General features: G+C 43.0%; 1 pseudogene; it reads left to right on the top strand.

Moving 5' to 3' along the window:
- The first annotated feature begins 8 nt into the window (after positions 1–8).
- On the top strand, positions 9–3,678 carry LOC106895854 (annotated as a pseudogene).
- The last annotated feature ends 3,465 nt before the right edge of the window (positions 3,679–7,143 follow it).

Raw genomic sequence — 7,143 nt, 5'->3', positions numbered from 1 at the left:
GGGCCGTGTATGCCCAGCCCGGTGCCCACCCTGCTGTGCGCCGCCGCCCTGGGCCCGCCGGAGCCCCTCGCCTATTTCAAGCCTTCGCCCGGCCTGACAGCGGCCGGCGGCGGCGGAGGGGGTGGTCAAGAAGGCGGCGGCGGCGGCCCGGCGGCGGCGGCCACGGTGCTGGATGAGGTGGCGGTGCTGGAGCTGGAGGACGACGGCTGCGGACAGGACGAGGATACATGGTACATGCGGCTCGGCTCTGACACCCCCCCCACACCTCCTCCCGCACCCGGGGGTCCCTCCGGTGTGTGTTGTCCCCCCCCGCACCTTCTCCCTCCCCGCTTCCCGCCTGGGTCCCCGCCGCCTCCCTCAGCCCTCACCCCGCCGCTCCTCTCCCCGCTCCCGTTAGCCTTAGCCCCCAAATCCGCTTGATCTCGGGCTGCTTAAACTTAAATCTGCATTTTCCGCCCCTCCACCATCCCGAGGGAAGGGCCCCGTGTCCGGGATGGGGCTCAGGTGGGGGCCGTACCCCCCCCGTCGGGCCCCGGCCTTCAGCAGGGGATGCGTGCTCGTTTTCTTCCCCCTTTGGAGGAAGGCTCGCCTCCCTCTCATTTCAGGACTCAGCCTAGTTCCAGCCTGCCGTTTACATAAGGAATTAAAAATAGCGGAATTGTGCCGGGGAAGCCCTTGATCTGGGAGCAGCGGCCGCCACCACACACACACACACACACCCCCGCCCCGTCCCAAAACCTCTGCCCCGTTGCCTCCCCGTCGTCGGGGGTTTGGGAGGGCTTTTGTCTTTTAGACATTGATCTAAAGGGTGGGTGGTGTATCTGAAGAAGCGCCCCTGGAGCTCCGGAAGGCACCGGCTGGGTGCTGGCAAACTGAATAAAGCAGAAACGAATAACAAGTGAATAACAGCAGAAAAGAAAACCGACCTAGAGGAATGATCATCCTGGCTTAAACAGGGATGGAAGGAAGGGGAAATATAGACCCACAATAGGCTTATTTACTATAAGTCTTTATTTATAGGCTCAAGTCTCTTATTTAGAGACTTATTTATTAAATAAGTGAGCCCGGTGCCTCAAAACTTGCCTTGGCAATGTGGGCAAACACCGTAGGGACACCGCTGGAATACTATGAAATCACTGCATGTTAGACATAAATGCTGCTCAGCCGTTTTAAAGTGTCAATAATAAAATATACATATTCTCTATATTTAAATAACTGTTTTAAGTATCTGTCAAAACCTCGCTGCAGTTTACCATGTGGTTGTTTTTTTTTAAATCGAGCTGAAGTTTACATCAGCCGAGAATAAAATACAGTGTAATGCAGCTGAGATGGGTGTAAACATCCTTATTTCGGGTAGCAGAGAATGGATTTAAAAATTAATCCAAATAGCATAAATATTCCTTGACTGATGGCTGTGTGTACTTCATGGTGCAGATAATACCGTGCTGCAGTTTCAGAAAATTGCTGCTGAGGATCATCAGCAAATGGCATTGGAATTTTTGTCGGTGTTGTTTCATTGTGTGTACTGTTAGCCTGCGCGGGGCTGGGTTAGGGTTGTCAATCTGGACTTGAGGCAGATTTTACACTGGTCCTAAGTTTCCTTCATATTAAGGAATATTGAACTTGTTTGGTACCATCCCGTTAAACAAAATGTTTTCCTTGTTTACATTTCAGGGTGCTAGAAAGTCATTGTTATTTCACGTGCCTTAGTAAAATTCCTATTTGATTTATCCCCTGGAAGCAATTCTAAATGCTTTTTGGGAGCCAAAACTTACCTTTGTGTGACACACATGCATGTCCAGAGATGAATATGGTAACAGGGATTGGTTAACTAATTTATTCCACTAAGGGTGAGTTGTTTTAGCTGTTGAACTTTTTTAGTTCAAGGCTAAATCTCTGTTGTTGTCCATGAAAGGTCAGCTGCGTGATGCCAGCTGCTTTTCTGTAATGTCAGTGTTTAAAGCAAACTGCTACCTGGAAAACCAAAGACCAACGCGTATCCTAGTTGTTGACTTGTAATTTCAGGCCTCAAATACCTTTGCGTTTTTTGTTTTGTTTTTTTCTTAACTGCTGTTAAAAAAACCCACCAAAAAACGAAACAAAACCACAAAACCAGCAGAATTAGCATCCTTGCAGGCAAGTCAAACCTTGTTGCTGTTCAGCTTTTTAGACAAACGCCTGATGACTGAGAGTTCATCAGTCAGATGTTTAGCTTTTGAAACACTTCTGCAGGTTGGCAGGAAAGCTGAAAGGCTTTTGTTTGTTTTTTCTTTTCGTTTTTCTCAGCATGGCTTTTTTAAACCTGTAGTGAGGCACTGCAGGAAGTGAGGGGAAATGAGTCCTCACCTCAGAGAAATTCAGTAGTTGGTGTCTGCTGGGCTTGCCAAGAGAAAGAGCAATAGCAATTGAGGATTTTTATTCTTTGTGAGCTGGACAGAGAGAGCGGATTGACATCACAGGGGAAAAAAAGCATACCCAAAACATGGGGCAGACATGGGAGAACAAGTTGCTCTTGGGTAGCTGTTGAGCCAAAGTCCTGAAGATGCTACCTGTTAGCGGTCCCCTGAGGAGCTCGGTCCCGTTTCTTCTTTTTGCTCTTGCCTTTTGCACCCCCGTGTGCAGGCCAGACTCCTTGGCAGCCCGTGGAGTGTTTTGCTGGTGCCAGAGAACCTGCCTCTGGCTGTCTGCAGCCCCATCGACCAGAAGTGGTCGGGCCAAGGAGCTGCAAGTCATCTGTGGCGGCCAAGAATAGTTCCCTTCCCGGGAGATCCGCGCTCTCCCAGGTGAAGCGGCGTCTGCTGCTGCCCACTAATCCGCAAAGGCGACAGCAGACACACGGATCCCAGCTTCAAGAATGTCCCCAGGAAATCTCCTTTGCTACCTGGCTCCCTACTGTGCTTGGCCATCTGATTACTGGTCTACTCTTGTCTGAGAATAACCCACATACACTGGCTTTTCTGGCACGTTATATTTTCTTGTTGTTGTTGTTGTTCTGCTGGAATTGAATATCGAAATTGGATTTTCATCGTTTCTCAGCAAATGTTTTCTAATCTTTCAAAGTCCGACCTGTACCATATTTGGTTCATCTAGGAGAAGATGCTGTGTACGCAAATTAAATTATAATCAGCACTTTGACAACTTGATTAAATCGCTGTAGGTAAAAGAGTGAAATAGATAAGAGTGAAATTGTGATTTAAATGTAAAATCAAATACTGAAATTATCTAAACTGCAATAAAGATAAACATAAAAGGGAAAACTGATGACACTTGATTTGAGAGATCTACTTCAGCTTGGTTTTGACGTGCTGGACCTGTACAGTTCATATTCTGCCACCTACTTTTCTGAGAGAAGAAGAAAGCTAGTGTAAACTCTTCTACTTCAGTCTACCTTTTGTTATTAGAATATCATATTGTGGGGCTTTGCATTGTTATAAATTATTAGTTGGCAGGAAAGCGGGAATACAAAAGCAAACTTTTGAGTCCTACCTATCTTGCTGATACTTGTGTCTATTTTGGTTAAGGTTGTACGTCTTGCCTACCAAGGCTCTCACTCCTCAAGAGAAGTCACTGAGTCCTCTGCAGTGGTGCAGGCGTGCTCTGGATCATCCAAGCCCTGAGATAGAGGCTGCAAAACGTTCCCTATGCTTTAGGCTGGAACAAGGTAATCTTGCTCTTTGAATTCCTTTACTAGTTAGTTGGTATTTCTGGTCTAGTGTTACACTCATGTTTGATGTTTTTCACAGTTTAGCAGGCTTTACAAATGGCAGATATGCAGGTTTTTTCCTATGTATGGAAGTCTTCTTCCACTATTTAAATGCTAACAATTGTTTGCATTTTTTTTCCTGATCATACATTTTTTTAACGTGTTCTCCTTTGTTATCCTTCAATTCCCCGGCTCGTGATATTTAAACTTGGCAGTTTTCATCCGTTGCTTAAAAGAGTAGACCTCTTGGCTAGAAAACTTTGATGCTACATTTACTATTGGTATCTCCGTTGAGATTTGAAAAACAGTGCCCCAGACTGTCATGGGGCTATAAATTTTTAAAGGCATATTTGTCTACATCTAATGTAGTATTGGGATTTTGTTAAGTACTGGACAGACAAAGAAGAGCTATAACTTGATTGCACGCACAGCTTGGTTGGGCTTTCAGTAGTCTCCAGTACTGGGATCAATCTGACGGCTGTTCGGTGCCAGTAAACTTGGATCGTTATATCTAGGTGTGCTGAATATTGTTCTCAATATCAGCCAGCGTTATTTTTGCTTTTTTGCCATCTAGGGTCCAATTAAGATTGTAATAGGTGGTGTTGAAGTAAGTGATTAAGGTAGGATATTATCTCAAGGTTTATAACTCACTAGGAAAGAGGCAGCAAATGAACAATATAGGAAGATGACAGGAGAAGGAAATAAAGCTAATGACAATACGAGCATATGGTTGTATAAGCTAGCTATAGCTGTCATTAAGAGAGATTGAATGTGTTCCTGGATGCTTTGGAGGATATGGGTAGCTGTGGATTAGTCTTACCCAAAATCAGGCATTTAACTGAATCGGTCTCTGAAGGCATATGTCTCTTTGCATTAACTATAAAAGATCCTACAATGGTTATTGTCCTAGCAATATTCAGTTGAGATCATTTCCCTGAAGTTAGGTGGGTCAAACTGAGCTTCCTCTGTTGGTAGTCATCCCGCCTAGCTTTATGGTAGAACTTGGCTTGCAATTTGGGCAACCTGAGTTCAGGTGTCTCTAGTGTGAGTTTGGCAGTCAATGGGAGTTTGGTCAAGAGAGTCAGAGAGGAATCTGAAGAGCTCCTGAGGTGATGAGTTGTAGGTGTTGGCCTTAGGATGAAGTCATTTGCTCTCTGGAGTCCACTGACATTAATGCTTGGCACTCACTCCAATCTGAAGGTATGTCTGTCTGGTGTCAGGAGTCCCAGTCTGGAGCTGAATCCCAGTGTAGAAACTCCATTTAGATTACCCCACACAGCAGCCATCGCCCATTTGAGATGGCCTTGGTTACCCTGCTGACCTCCAGCCTCCACTCAGGACAGATACAGACCTTCTATAGGTGGTGTGCTGTATCTGCCATTCCTTTAATGGCATCTTAACCTCCCAAGGGCCTCTCAGATGGGCCAGCATATCTAGGTATGGGCAACTGAATCAAGACCGTAACATGAGTATAGAAACAAGGCAGAGGAGTGCATGACCTATTTTTCCCTTTACAAAGTACTGCTGAAATTTACTAGGCAATAAAGACATCAGAAAGGCAAATTTATTGTTTCAAATTTAAATCGCTCTATGGTTATCAGTTCTGTCTCTCTCTGCAGAAGTCACGACGAGTGACATATGTCACAGAGAGTTACGTTGACAATGAGTTGCTTTGATCCATATGTTCTGCTGGTGGTGATGGGTTGGTGAATTCTATGGGCTCTGGAGAAAGTTTATGAGAAATTATATGCAACGTATAAAACCCCTTATAGGAGCAGTATGTTTAAGGAGAGAATGAACTCGTGTTTCTACTGCAGCAATTCTATGCTAAAATTGTTTTAATGAATAATTCAGTCAGACTTGATTAACTCTCATATTTTCTTTTTATCACCTATACCTTTACAAATATAATACATAATAAGCAAATAAGAAGTTGGTTTCACAATATTTATTTCTTCCTCAGTTTTGAAACCAGATGAGAGATTTTTGTAAGAATCTAATAATTCTGTCTTAAGGTACAACAGAATTTCTATAATCTGACTTTCCTGGGTTTTGTTTTTCAGTCTACTCTCTCAGTAAGTATATGTGTATAAATAAGTACATGTAATTTTATTCTGATTTTAAAAGTGATTTGGCAAGGATGGCATTCTGCTTTTTCTGGTAGTAAAGTTTCAAACTTTGTACTTGTAAGTTGAAGAGTGTTTTCCCCTTTTAGCCATATGCCTCAAAAGGGCATTTCAGAGGGAATTTTGAAGTCTCATTGTGCCTCTTCTGCTTGGCACTGCGTCAACGGTAACACTGATATACTTGACAATTATTAAATGTTCAGTCAAAAAAATGTGTATAATATACCAGCTTGTGATTTCTGAGATGGCTTATAGGTAGAATTTGCTTAGTAATTTTGCCCATGGTGCATTAGCCAAAAATGAATCCAGTTGTAGATTGTCATAGCTCTTTAGGCACTGTAGTGTGCGTAGAAATAAAAAGCAGTAAAAATTGATTTTTGTCTGCAATGTCAGCATATCTGAATAAGTGCACACAGAAGAGCTGCATGCCAAAAGAAGTAAAATTTCACCGCTTTTTTTTAGAGTTTTAACTAATTCCTGTCCTCTTGTTAGGATTTTTAAGTCTGTGCTCATTTATTCATGCTCGTGTAATTTTTCCTTATTCCTAAATTATGTCCTGATTTTCATGAAATTATTCATTTGTTGTCTGAAATATCTCGGCATTAGCGTAGTTCATAACAAGGCTGAAAATCTTGTAAGAGGCTTCTGCTAAAGCAATCCTGGGCGATGAAATAACACAATGACTACTTGGCCTTTCAGTCTGGAGAATCACTTGAATGATGCTATTTTACTCTTTGCCTTGTTGTGCTCACCAGCCTGTTTCTTTTCCAGTGAAAAAGACTGTTTAAAGTATTTCATGGTGGAAATAAGATTTCCTCTTGGCGTAAATCTTTAGGGGTATAAGCACAGTGGTGGTCTCCAGCAGGCAGTTCTTCTGTGAACTGCTGTAAGAATGTGGACAAGCTCCTCAGCGTTCCTCTGGTCTATCACTAAGTAGGTGAAGCTTATATCTAGGCTATAATGAACTAGGCTTATTACAAGCCCTGTTTCTGGGGATTAAGCATGCTAGCTTTAAGGAGGATGAAAGTTAAATTAACCTCCTATGATAAGATCTTTGTTTGGAATTGTTCCTGTTTTCCATGAGCCATTTTAGTGTTGAGGTAATATTTGTTTGTGGTTTTTTGGTGTTTTTTTTTTTTTTTTTCCTTGTGACCTGACTTGGCTCACTTCTTCCTTTTTGTTCTTCTTCAAATCATCTTTTGTTTAAAGCCTTTCTGATGTGTTTTGTTTACAGCAGTTCTCTGTCTATTGTAGGTTTGGTTTCCCTCTCCCTTCGGTGTTTAATCTTGCTGTCTATTTTTATTTCTGTTGATT

The sequence above is a fragment of the Calidris pugnax genome, unplaced genomic scaffold (assembly GCF_001431845.1).
Source record: "Calidris pugnax isolate Ruff unplaced genomic scaffold, ASM143184v1 scaffold153, whole genome shotgun sequence".
Lineage (NCBI taxonomy): Eukaryota > Metazoa > Chordata > Aves > Charadriiformes > Scolopacidae > Calidris > Calidris pugnax.
This window is presented reverse-complemented; position numbering and strand designations above follow the sequence as displayed.